The sequence below is a fragment of the Frankliniella occidentalis genome, unplaced genomic scaffold (genome assembly GCF_000697945.3).
Source record: "Frankliniella occidentalis isolate FOCC.00 unplaced genomic scaffold, Focc_3.1 Scaffold401, whole genome shotgun sequence".
In the NCBI taxonomy this organism is placed as follows: Eukaryota; Metazoa; Arthropoda; class Insecta; order Thysanoptera; family Thripidae; genus Frankliniella; species Frankliniella occidentalis.
Window position 1 is genome coordinate 134368 of NW_026267523.1, and position 13660 is coordinate 148027.

At 57.7% G+C, this 13660-nt stretch overlaps 1 protein-coding gene and 1 long non-coding RNA gene across 5 annotated transcripts in view; one reads left to right on the forward strand and one right to left on the reverse strand.

The window, feature by feature from the left end:
• LOC113215303 (uncharacterized) overlaps positions 1 to 4808 on the forward strand; it is a 5720-nt gene extending 912 nt beyond the window's left edge. Inside the window, exons 1-2 of one of the 2 annotated variants that reach the window (XR_008012047.1) lie at positions 2053 to 2397; positions 3822 to 4808. This is a non-coding gene — a long non-coding RNA (uncharacterized LOC113215303). Of the gene's footprint in view, positions 1 to 2052; positions 2398 to 3821 lie in introns of those variants that run through there. The other variant, XR_008012048.1, reaches the window with a different exon arrangement.
• The window catches only part of LOC113217015 (protein draper), a 27675-nt gene that overhangs the window by 12926 nt on the left and 1089 nt on the right, over positions 1 to 13660 (reverse strand). The window lies entirely within an intron of this gene.

The following is a 13660-nucleotide window of genomic DNA, read 5'->3' on the forward strand; positions in this document are numbered from 1 at the left end:
GGGGGGGGCTGCCGCACCGCGGTTATCGACGTTCGAACCAGGTTGGTATTCCCCGACCAAGCGACCAAGCACACCCAGCCCCAGCCACGCCACGCACCCACCAACACAAGTGCAAAATGAGCATCGCGTCTATTCTTATCCGGTGTTTATCACCTCCGATAACTGCCCCGCCACCTTACTGCGAAAGAGTAACGACCCGCGCACAAGCAAACGCGAGACGTAAAATAAAACGACCTATTTTTGGTTGTTTTTAGCAGACGATGCATTCAATACTGTACCGCCTGACCGTGTGTAAAGGCAATACACCACAGTGTTGCGGGTTTGCCTACTCGGTCTGCCCGTAAGGCGCCATGGCCCCCTGGGTATGCAAGCCCGCAACACTGAGGAGTATTAGCCTCTACACACGGTACAATACTGAAATTGCCATCACTATGTGTAATATGTGTAATATGCGAGGTGCAATGTATCATCAGCTTGCGCTCTGAGTGGCAATGGCAGCCACGTTGTACGTGGTGGAGGGGGGGAGATTGCGTCGTGAACCGCAAAAAAGAATCCTGTAAGCGACATTAGTTAAGGTATATACTACACTTATTCCTTCAGATTTTTTTTTTGACCGCGTACGCTACCACCTGCAGGTGGGGCGGCCGTCTAAAACTGGCACGACGCGGGGGTACGGGTATGTGGACTGCGTACTAATAAGTGTACGCGGAGTCAAAGTCAAAGGGGCGGCCTATAATGAGTAGCGTCCACCTGCCACCTCTGTCATTAGGCAGTAGGTACCTGGAGAGGGGCGCACGGTGGGAGGGGGAGCGAGCGAGACGGCGGCACGCTCGCGGTGGGTCTCGTGCTGCTGGTGTTTGCAAGGTCGCGGACCCCGCTGTTACTGACTGGCTGCGGTCGCACAAGCCCAGCCAGCTCAGCCTATCCCAGCCCATAGCTGGCCCACTGTTAAAAGCTTACGGTCACACTGGGAATCCAAGTGTATGAATGTCGCACACACGCAGGTGAGAGAGAAAAAACTCACACACTAGAAGGTGTGCGACAAAATATCCTCACCAGGGTTGTTACAGGTTCTGGATTTTCAATTTTACTGACTTTTCCCTGACTTTTCCCTGAACAAAATCGCGATTTTTACTGACTTTGTAGGCAAGAAAGTAGGCAGTACTCCGAGCAACGGTAGGGAAAATACCACTGAAAACAAGAGAATGCACAAAAGCGGCGACTGGCTGCACCGGCAGGGCCCGGTAAGTGCCGCTGCCGCAGCTCGAGCGTCAATTTTGCGCATTTTCACTAATTCATTTGCAAGAAGGCAGTCAACCGGAGAAATTTTACTGACTGCCCTCTCAATTTCCCTGACTTTTCCTGACTTTCCCTGACCCATTTTCTAATTCCTGACTTTTCCTGACTTTCCCTGACTTTCACGGTCTGTAACAACCCTGCTCACACTAGTAGGTGAGCGAATAGATATTCGTAAACGATTCGTAAACTTAAAAAGGTAGCCCTAACCTGCCCCCATGTGGTAATTCACGCATATGCAGGTGTGTTAAAATTCTGTCGCACACATGGAGGTGTGTGACATTCGTACACTTGGGTTTTCAGTGTAACTTCACCTCGAGCTTACAGTGAAATTCACCATAATCTTCTCATTAGTGCCCGCACCATGTTTCGCACCGCGACACGTACTCAGCCAAGTCATCTTCATCTCACCTGCCGATGGTAACGACAGCGACGGCACGACGCGCGGGCGGCCCGCCTGACGTGGCTCTGGTCACTCCTACCAACCGCGGCACGGCCTCCTACTACTACTCGCTGCTTCATCTTCTTCCGGGTGATGATTCGTCGTCGTCGGAGCATCACAAGTTTTACCACCGGGCTCGTGGGAAAAGCGCGCGCGTTGGCGAAAAAAGATAATTCATGAATCTTGGACACACGAGAGAGCTATAACAACCGTGTGGCACCCGCTGCGCCGGTCAAGTGAAGGTGAAGGAAACTACTGAAAACAATACTGTACACCGCATAATGACGCGACCTACGGCGCCCTCGTGACCGGTGGCGACTTTTACGGGTGGGAACGGCACGCAGGAAGGTCCGGCCAGGCGCCCGGCAGGCCCGGCCACGCGCGCCCCACTCAGCGCGCGAAGCTTTTACGAGCCGCAAGGAGTCCTGACCCACTTATCGGAGCAATCCCACAAGTTTGAGCGAGATTCAAGTTCAGTCGGGGGCCGTATGCCGGCCGGCGGGCGGCGTGGTGCTTCCCCCGCCGGGTGGGCCAGCGCCCCGCCCCGCCCGGCTGCTCCCGCCCGTCACAGTCTACTTCCCGCCAGAGCCAAGATGTTTCGAGTACCTCATAGTTTCGCAGCGAGCTTCATCTCCTCTCTAAAAATGGAGGAACACATGGTATGGCATCGTATCACGAATCTTTCTTGCGCCAGCCTATTGGGTTATCATTCTAAATAACACATTAATCATCGAGTGTGAAGAACTAAGGTACTGTACAGTACGCGTACCCACAAAGGATTGTTACGTATTCTATTTAGCTCGTTTCAATTTGTCACTGCAGCTATTCGCTAGTTTGTGTGCGTAGACGAGGCTGGTGATTCACACTCGTTATCTGCTGTTAATTCAGCAAGAAAGAGCAGCGGCAGGGCAGAGAGAGGAGGTAAGACGATCTCTCTTGCCTCACTGCTGCTGCTCCTGCTGCTACTGCTGGTTCAGTTTCCGCAAAATGTTGACGACAATAAAGCGCCGGCTCGGCTCGCTCCTCGCTCCGCGGCGCGCGCGGAAAGCGGTTCAAACACGGCGCGGCGTCGCGTAGCGCGCGAATTACAACTGAGTCACCGCGCCACGCCACGCCACGCCACGCCGCGATCTTCGCGGTTCGCGGAACCGCGGCCAGCCAGAGCAGCAGCAGCAGCACGCGACAGGAGGCACCGCGTTCGCGTCCCGCGCCGACAGTGTAGAGAGGGGGAAGGCAGGGAATTAATAGAAAAACAGGGGACCGGGAGTGGAGGGGGGAGGCACGCTCCAGACACTAGAGGGAAGACCAGACTCTTCTTGACATACCGGAGACAGCGCAAGCAGGCGACAGCAGCATCCTCCCTCACCCTGACGAGCTCTCTAGGGGGGCTGCTCTATACTACTGTGTGCGGGACGGTGACCCGCCACCCGCGCCCCACGCCACGCCACGCCCCACTGCGACACTTTAGCACGACAGTGTTTGTTGGGACGGTACACTGCATATCTAGTTTGGCAACAGCGGCAACCAACAGACGGATGTCGGACGAGTTGCAAAGGGGCGGGTGGGGGCGGGAGCACGGGGCGTGGTCTGGCGGAGCCAAACTCTGTTGCTCAAGGCGGGGCGGGGGGCAGGCGATGCTTGGGGAGTCATACGGGGCGGCAGCAGGAAAGTCAGGAAAGTCCGCGTATGGACGACACGGTCGAGCCCAACGGCGTGGTGTTTGCTGTGTGTCATCGTTCTGCTCATTATATCAGAAATAAGTGCATATTCTCATTTCCTCCCCACGGTTGGGTCGCAGTGAATGAAAACGAAAGTGTAGTGATCGGCGTCGGTTATAACACATGAGAAGGTCTCCTCGCTTTCTAGCGCGGCCGCCCCACACCACCGGTCCCCACATTAATCAGGAATGCCCCGCACACAAATTGCCCCCCGCTCCAGTCCCACCTGGAGAGCGGCTCCAGGCGGCGCCCACCAGCGCCGTGCACACGTCACAGGCGATTAGAGTGGGAGCCTGCTCGAGCGTTACGCAAAATAGACGACTCCATAGGTACTACAAAGGTAATTTTTTTTTTTTTTTTTGCAGCTCGTCTCCATAGGCAGGCAGGCACGTTCCAGCCCCGCACCTGACACACACTCCAGCCCGCGACGCGGCGAGCGCTCAAGGCCACTCTCATCTACTCCAGTGCAGCTGCGCCATGGAGGCTGCGCTGCAGTCCCACTGCACTCGGCGATGCAACTCCAGAGCTTTTTGCCAGCCTCCTCTCCGGCTGGTCCAGCCACAAGCTCACTCCTTCCCGGCACCATCAGCCTCCCCCTCCGCATCAGCTTCATCTTGGTCCAAATCATGCCTCCAGGGCCTCCAGTCAGCTTTAGCATCGGCCCTCCTTTTCTCCATTGCACCCGTTGGGTAACGTGTAATGAGACGCAGGATCGCACCGACACCACTTCGACGGGTTCCTTGCCAAACGCAGCCGCTGCTGCTGCGGCAGGAGGAAGGGCCGAGCAACACAGGGAGAGGCACTTCGTCAGCTTTTTTGTGCGAATCGTTCTCTGAGGGACGCGCAGGCAGCTCCGGGAGTTGCGAGATGGGCGTCGCCAATGGACGACAAAAAAAGAATATTACATTATTACCGAAAGCGGATTCGGTAAAGTACGCGCGCGCCTACACCTCTCATCCTCATTGGCACACCAGCACCAGCAGTAGAGGTAGAGGCAGAGGCGAGAGAAGGAAGACCCCGATGGGAATCTCCCCGCTGCCGGCTCCAAATTAACATCCGACCTGGTTCTTTGCTCTTTCTGCCGGGATGTTGTTTAAGTGATGCCCGCTCATCGCTTTGCGCAACACGGCTATGGTCGTGGGCTTCCCTGCTGCTCCGCCCCGGACAAAGGCTGGCGATGTTCTCTGCTCGTGCTCGTCGTCAGCTGGCTGTGGTCACATCGCGACTGCACGCACGGCACGTACCGGCCGATTACGCGCACTCCCCCCGCAGCAAGCACCACGCTCCCATAGCAAAGAAACACGAGCGCACACTTTTTTGTCATCTGAGAAAATAAATCCGAAACAAGCTGATTTCAGGTATATTCGTCGACGTTTTTGTCATAACTGTGTAAATGCCTCCTCCATACCCCTCTCCTCTCATCTGCAAGCTGACATGGCACACATCACAGTGCATCATGTGTGGTGACAATTATCCAATTCGCTCTCGTTATCAGTGGGACGCAGGCGGTCGCAGGCCGCGGGGCGGAGCAAGGCTGGCAGTGACCTCCGGTGACCTCCTCCCCTCGCCTTGGGCTCACGCCCGCCGGTCTTCCACGCGCCTCAGTTCCGACAATGCGATATACGTACGAGCTGCTTTCACATTATTATTGTTATTATACTACTGAGAAATGCAGTTCCGACCGCGATAACTCGTACGAGTGACTCATCATCATGCTCACGCGAATTTGACATGACATCTCTGAAACTGAAGCGGCCGCGGCCGCGCCTGCCTCCCGCGTCCGGTTTTATTTTGCCTCGCATTATCTGTGATAACTTTGATAACAGAGAGGGCTGTCGTGCGGAGCATCCATATCATAAAGGGTACGACAAGATAAGCGGGACACTAGAGTGAGGAAGCCATGGAGGAAGCCCTCATGCGGTGCAGACGATGCGTCTCCCTGCTTGGAGCTGACAAAGTGACGATAGCGGGGGGCGGGCGTTGTCGTCTCCCTCCGCGGCATCCCATGTCCCATGGCGACGGCGACGGCCCACAGGAAGTTGATGCGAAACAAGACGCCCCCCTGCGCTCTGCTGTGCTACTTTTGAGACTTGTGAGCTCGCGAGGGTGGGTCCATGGAAGGGTGAAATGTGCTTTCTGTGTAAGAACTATAACGGCACCGCGGAAAATACCTTTCTTGTCGCGGTCTCTCAAAACAACAAAATCTTGTTTCTAGCGCAAGTGCGCAAACTTTACACCCTGCCCTACAATCCTGAAAAGAAAATATCGATTTCCCATTGATTTGTTCATTGAAATATGTGGGTCACATATATGTGTCGTGCTCATCACGACACTGCAGCGAAACTTCTCCCTTCCGTTGCTTGGCTCATGCTGCTGCCTGTTTGCGGCGGATAGCACGCCCTGGAAACAACCGCTCCCTCCTCCTCTCTCTCGCTCCCGTCCTATACCAGCCCCTGACGCCTGACGGTCCGAGGGTAGGCCACCCGCCCAAGCAGCGTGGCCGTCTGTTGCCTAACCAACAGGCGCCTAACCGACCGCAACTCCTACAACAATAACAATGGGGCGGCGTATGCGCGTACTGTGTCTGGCCGGGATAGAGTGACAATCGCAGGCGACAAGTGAGTCGTCCATCGTCCCCCGAGAGTGCCCCTCCACCGAGCGGCTATCGTGGGAGCAGATCCAGTTACCTCCGTCCGACCCCGTCGTCCACACCCGACAGCGACCCGAGCCGTCAAGTACACCCCTTCAAATAGCACCCTATGAGAATAAAAGTGTGCTTCACATTTGCCGCATCTCCGTGGCATTTCCCTCACAAAGAAAGCGTATTGCGTTGTTGAGCGAGTTCATGTTTAAAATGTGTATCATTTGCTAAGGAGGAGTAATCATACATCATGAGCCTGACATATGGCATCATGTGCAGGCAGCGCGCGGTGCAGACACGGGGTGGGGGCGCGGGGGGCGCGTACGCACACGGTCGAGCACCCATCCAGGGCGGGGCGGGGCGGGCGGGGCGGGGGCCCCAGCTGGCCGGCTGCAGCGCCATTCCTTTTCGACCGCGATGACGTTTTCCTCGCATTCCGCACCCCGCCAGAGCCCAGCATCGCGTGACGGAGAGCCGCGGGGCGCCGCGCCACGGGCACGACAGGACATGCGGCGCTGTTGTGCTATTGGGGCAGAAAAACATTAAATAAACGAAATAAAAGCAGCGCTGCAGCGACATTTCACAATTGCTAAAACTGCACAAATGGTCCACCCTGCTCGAATAGGCGTGCGCGTTGCATGAGTTTTACGCGGAGAAATCCTTGGAGAAATCACATCGCCGAGGGACGACCCGCATGAGACGATTTCACCATACGATTTTTTCCTCCTCATTTTTTTTCTGGCCCACCTCATACGCTTGCTGTAGGTTAGAGCAACACCTTGAAAATATTCAGAAAATATTTTCCTGGCGTTCTTCTTTTTTTCTCTCTCTTTCTTTATAGTCACATGTGCCCCGCGTCGTCGTCGTCGCCTGTGTTGTGTACAGGATACGCCGCGCATCCGAATGTAGGAGCTCGCTCACTCAGAGGACCATATAATTTCGCTACTGTGTGTGTGACGGGCGGCGTGCGGTGGGAGCCGCGGGGGCCCGCCGGGCAGGGCTATAGTCGCGCCCATACAGCCGACACAGCCGCAGCTGGGCGGGGCGCGCGCGAGCCCATTCTGCCATTATCGTGTGACAAGCCTCGTTACCTGTGATGGGCACGGTGGGCGTGACACTGCGCACTCACAAGAAAAAAATAAAAAAAAAAATAATAAAGAAAAATGAGGAAAACGGTTTGGGGGGTTAATCGTCGTTTTCTTGCACACGTTGCGCACCTCCTCCGTTCGCTCCTTTACTTTCCCAGGGCCCGGCCCGACCTCCCGTCTTTGTCCCTCCCTGCTGTCGTGTTTCAGTTGCACAAAAGCTAAAAGCTGCACACGCGCGCACGCAAGTGCCGCACCAGCACTGAGGCAACACCTTGCCGATGCAGCGCAGCGAGTGCACGGAGCTCGCACGGACACTGTCCCGTGTCCACGGAGCGGCGGTAGAGTACGGGCCAAAAACTTGCAATGTAAGTGCGGAGAGGCGAAACGCCAGGTGGCTGATGAACCCCGGGCACTCTAATAGTTTACACTGTACCGCAAAACAGACATGCAGGCGGGTTGCCTATCCGGCCGGAGGGCCGTGGGATTTACCGTGGTCAGCGAGGATGGGCAAACTCCCCGCACGCCTGCATGCAGTACATACGGTATAACTACACAAGTGCGCTAGGTTAATCGGCCGCCACCTGGTGGGTGCCATCGTCATGGTCGGGGCCGCGGGGGACGGCTGACTGCTCGTCGACGGCCCCCTTCGAACGGGACCCACAGCCAGACGTGCCTCGTCGCCGACGCGGTGTGTGTGATCAAGGCACAGTGTGATGTTGAGGTCAGGTGACTAATTCGCTGACTGTCGCAAGGGGTAAGGGGGGGAGGGGCAATATGACACCTCCGCTGCAGTCAGTCCGGCACGGCAGTAGGGGGCGCGCGGTCGGAAACCACAGAGCAGAGAGGAAAAAGCCAGCACGGTTCTAATTTCAGAACCAATAACTTTAGTCGGGTCGGGCGCGGGGCATCCCCTTGCCGCGCTCGCTAAGCTAAGCTGGCTGCAGGCGCTACAACAACTTGTGCACGCGAATAGAACGGTCAACGAGATTTAAACGCATTAATTTATATGCGTTAAACGTGTTTGGGTCTAGCTCACGACGCGAGCGACCTCAAAATGATTGTCACGCACCCCTCTCTATACCAAATGACAATAAAAATATCGTGTTGCCATTTACATGTAGTGACCAGTCTCCCCCGCCCGATATGTCGACATCACTCATCTGTACTGCACGGATAAAATAGATCGAACGATCCAAGTGCACGCACCGCACCTCCGCCGCAACAGCACTCTACTTCCCCACCTCGCGAATCGAGCTTCCCTCGCCCGGCAACCCCTATTCCTGTAAGTATGCGGGCAAAACAACGGAGGCTGCCGCAAACCGCGCGCGGCCTGGGGGGAATACGTAGCAGCAGCAGAGCGCTGAGCTGCGCCACGCTGCGAGCTGCTGCTGGTTCAGCTGTCGCGGCGCGCCACGCAGCGACGCGGCGTAGCAGCGCGCCCGCCCCGCCCCGCCCCGCCCCGCTGCACCGCGGTCCTCCCTCTGCCGGCCGCCGCGTCCCGTCCCGCCTCAGCTGCGCCGAGGTCATCCCAACGCGGCGGCGGCGGCCCTGTGCAGCGGGGAACGTAATGACCGTCCTGATCCCCTGCGCTCGGCTCCCTCTCGGCTCCCTCTCGGCTCCCGCTCGGCGCACAGGACGAGCTTCGACACTCTCCGGAGGGCGCCGTCACAGCCGCGGGAGAAGACAAAGGGGAGCCGCGAGCGCGCCGCCCCGTGACCCCGTATGTACCGTCGTGTGCCGTCCGGGTTGCACCCACCACTGCTCGGCGGTTATTCCCTGGGCCACCGCAGCGGTCGCGGCCTGTTGCCAAAGAGCGACAACATACATGCGCTTAGCCTATGGTCACAAGCAGCAGCAGCTTGAGAGAGGGGTTTCTGTGAGCTTCCCCAGACGGAGCAGGCGTACGTACACACACAACAACACCGAGGCTCGCTTGCCTACATGCCTTCGATGCTGGCCGGGCTATGGCCTTTCCCCCCTGCGAGTCAAGCACCCACACACCCACCCGCCCCGTCCAGCCAGGCGGGTCAGAAGACCTCGCGGGTCAGAGACCAGCCAGGCCGACTCTAGCGGCCGCAGCCCGCCGCAGCCCGCCTGCACGTACTCTGAAAACTCATCAAGTGGGACGAGCGTACGCGTCTCACGCTCGAAACCGTGGGACATTCTGCACATATGAACTAAGCTTTCAGAGTGTGGCTTACGGGTAGAGCGGGTAGCCAAACCAACAAGACTGTCCTGCAGCCTACTTGGCACACGGGGGAGGTGAGGTACGGGTGTAAGTTTGCAATGTTGCAAATGTGTGCTAGTAAAAACTGCGGGGCACCGGGTGAGGTGCGCGGGCGGGGTTGCGTTGACAAGCCGCGCGCATGGGAATCAGCAGACGCAGCCTCGTTTGGCCGTGAGCTGCTGCAGGGCGGGCTAATCGAGTCGCTGAGCTGCTCCGCCCGGGGCGCTGGCTGGCTCCGCTGGCTGAGGCGCGGGGCGCAGCAGCCAACACTGTGTGATTGCAGGTCTAAGCGACGCAATAACGCATCGGCCGCCGGCCGCCTTACTGGGCGAGGCTCCGCCCGGGCTCCGCAGCAGCAACCTGCTTTTTAGCAACGCCGCGCAAACCGCTTTGGGAGGGCCTCGTGGTGGGGCTGCTGCTGCTCCTGGAGCCGGACCACTGCCCCGCCCCACCGCGCGCCCGGCCCCACCGCGCACGCAAGCGACCGGGGGCCGATCCAGATCGACTTGAAACAGGCAGAAAGGGAATACCCATCACCTGAAACCGCAGCAGGCGTCCGACGCCGACGCTGCTGGGCAAGCCACCATAGAAGCTCTAGCTTAAGAAAATTAGATCGGAGGAGGCCAAAGGAAATTGACTGCATCCTCAGCAATATCAGGATCAGATATTTACTGATCTAAAACGGTACGGCCCCAGTGCTTTCACCAGCCCACAGTGGCGGGCCGGCCGAAGTTTAGAGGGGAAAAGGCACCCAGAAAGCGAGTCATAAAACCCCTCGAGGAAGACGTCTCCACGTCCGCGATGCACTGTCGGTTGCTTACATACAGAGGTTTGGTGGCGCAAATTGCCTACCTTTCAGGAGGCGGCTCACTACATACGACCGACGGGGGGGGGGGGGGAATCCCCCCCACCCTCTTAATCCGCGCCTGCATCCACACGCCAACTTGATCAGCAGGCACAATATATGGCTGCACGCAGTCTTTCCAAGTAAGTGTGTGCCACTGACATACAAACAACAAACAAGTGCCTCGCATACGACCTTTACCAACAGGGGCCGCATAGCCCTAACACAACGCCGGCAAACAAACGTATGCGTGGCAGAGAAAAACAGAAGGGAAAAGAAAGGTCTAATCCAATCAAAATGAGGTTGCATCTCATTACTAGCGCGGTGCGCTGGTGTAAAGTTTGGGGAGGGGGGGGGGGGGGGGATTCAGCCGGGGTCTCACGCGGCGGCGGCGGTGGCTCGTTCACGTCACCGAGGGCAAACCACCCGCCAAACTCGGCGCAACATTTCGCGGAAGGAAAGAAAACAAGGACTATACGATACGTCCCTCCACTTTGTTGTTTTGCCCGGCGGACAGGCGACGTTGCGCCATCATCGCACACCGACCGGTCCGGTCCGGACCCCGGGCGAATTCGGTGAAATGTCCAACGGAACGGACCGCGCGGGAGTAGAGGAGGGACGCCTCTGGGAGCGCGATGACGGGGTGGTGCTGAGTGGGAGAAATGATGACCGAGCGGTGGTGGTCGCGTCACGGTGCGGGGCGGGTCAGACGTCCATTGAGCTCGCGAGGTGATAAGAAGGCGGTCGCGTCTCTACATCGTTCGGTGACGTCTTGGCCGCGGGAGCGAGCGGAGCAGGGCGGGTGGGCGGTGGGCGTACAGTGGACGCACTGCGGCCGAGCGAGCGCCACCAGCAATACACACTAGTAGACGAGTAGGAGACTCACTCTGCTTCACTGGAAACAGAAATGTGCTATTTAACACCTTTTCAAGGTGCTACTGTACTTTATATAGGCACTAAGATTGCGAAAAAGCACCTTTCAGGGCCAGTGGCGTCTTGGTGAAGGCGCCATTTCACTAACGCCTCTAAACAGACATTCGATCGCACCTTTGTTTTTTTTTTTCCGCAGTGTTCACTTTCACAGTGATGCTTCCTCGGTCTGGTCTTGTCGGTCTCAGCGTCAAACGCTTCAAGTATATTTTCCCGTCCGAGGCCTCTTCTCTTTCTCTCGCCTCCTTTCTTCAAGAGCGATGCGATCGGCAGGCAGAGCAACGGTGGGCGGCGGCGGCGTTGTTGTTGGAGCAGGCTCCCGGGGCAAGGAAGGACCCGGCGTCGAGTTCCGTTAGGCGACGCAGGCAGGAGTTGGGGCTTTGGGGCCATCAAGGTCGGAGCCGGGTCGGACCGCTGCCATGCCATCCACCTGGGCCCATGGGCCGGGCACCTCGTCTCTTATCGACCCCGCGTGATGCTGCCGGCTCCACCACGCTCCGCGCGATAACAGAACGGCTGTGTGTGTGTGTGTGGGGGGGGGGGTCAACAGGGGGAAAATAAAACTACAACAACAATGACGGCACGGCAACGCGGCGGCGATGGACATTTGGGAAGACGGGGCAGCGGTAGGAAAGGGGGCCTTGAGCAGCAGCAAAAGCAGGATTAGACGGGAATGGTTTTTACCCGATGGCGTCATAATGAGATACGCTCGGGCCACAACACGTCGAGCGCGATAAACGTCACGTCAAAAGGCGAGTATATAGAGGTGCGCCAGGGTGCGCCAAAGGTGGTGGCGCCCGAAGTGACGCCAAAGTGAGGGACAAAGTGACGCCAAAGTGACACCCTCCCAAACGGACAGCGGCGCGACGCCGCCGCCGCCATCATCGTGACGGTGCAGACCACACAGTCACTTTCCCCCATGCACGCCAGCGGAGGAATGGGGCGTGGTGTGGCGGGGCGGGGCGGGGCGTGGCTAACCGCGACAGTTTCGTAGCAGCAGCCCCGCGCCCCGCCCCGGCCGCCTCGACGACAGACACCAGGACTTCCCTCGCGGCGGCTTGCTATCCTCCCTCCTGCAGCCAATCTGCACCTCCGCAGGGCAATCGCCAAGCCGCAAAGCCAAAGGCGCGGCGCGAGAAAAGCGGGCAGATAATCGCACCAGAACGGCGCCTCCGCTGCCCGACGGCAAACATCAAGCGCACCCAGAAGACCGTTTAGTCCAGAGGACCAAATGCAAAATCGATTAAGTTTTAGCTCTGAAAACCAAATTTTATTCAAGACGATGAAATCATTTAGTCAAACTGACTTAGTTTGATTGGTGGGGCCATATTTAGTTAAAAATAAGATTACTAAATTTTGTCTCTTACGACCCTGATTTAGTCAACTAAATGGTTCTCTGGGTGCGTTGGCGGAGCTTGTGCTGAGCGTGTGCTGGTCGTATACTCGTCGTGAGCTGAGCGTGCGCTGAGCGTGTGCTAAGCGTTCGCTTGCCATGTGCTGAGCGTGTGCTTACTGTGCTGGGCGTGCGCACCCGCAGCGCCAAAGCCTTATTGATTCCAGGCAGGACGCCATCGTCCCACGACACGAGCCACAAGCAGTGCGAGCAAGTGCTCACGAGTAAGTTGCACAAACCAGTTGGCCAGGCCAGGCCGACCGAGGGGATGGAGGGAGGGAGGGGATGGAGGGAGGGAGGGGATGGAGAGAGGGAGAGGGAAGAGGAGAGTGTGGAGCCGGCTGCGAATACTAGAAGGGAGGTCAACGCCCGGCTCGCACACGCATGCACACATGCTACCCCACCAACAATAACCACCCACCCCGCGTGGTCCAAAGTGATGCGTGGACACGCGCGCGCGCGAGGGTCAGGTAACCCACGGGTCGCACGGGTCGCACGGGTCACAAGCGCGGCCGGTTGCTCGGCTCACGGACCGTGGACCGTGCCGCGTTGTCGTGGCCGCCGTGACATGCTTCACATGGGTTACATGGTGGTGTCATAGCCTGCCCCAAACCGACCCTCGGTTCAGCCCAGTTCACTCGTCCAGGGCTTAAAGGTCCAGGGCAGGGCAGGGAGATTTCACCCCGAATATGGACATTTAAAAATCCCGCCTCGTTCTTTTGTATAGTCCGCGCCCTGAACAGCACGTTGTTTCGTAACCACTCTTAAATCCCCGATACTTCACGTCCGTGGCGCACGTACTCACATCTTACATGTCCCGTCCGTAACAAAGCGACAAAATACAAAACACAGTTTCTCATCCTGCGACAAGGCCCCGCCCGCCCCGCACCCCGCCCCATGCACGTAGTACTTAGTCGTCCCTAAAGCTTTCGCTTTCTCCGAACGACTCTGACAAAAAACGAGAGAGAGATGAAAATAAACTACAGACGCAACGTACATAAGTACTACAACACCCATCCATCCAGCGCTCGACGCGCCCGCGAGGAGGCTGCACGAGAAGTGAGAGGGTAGGGAGGGGGGG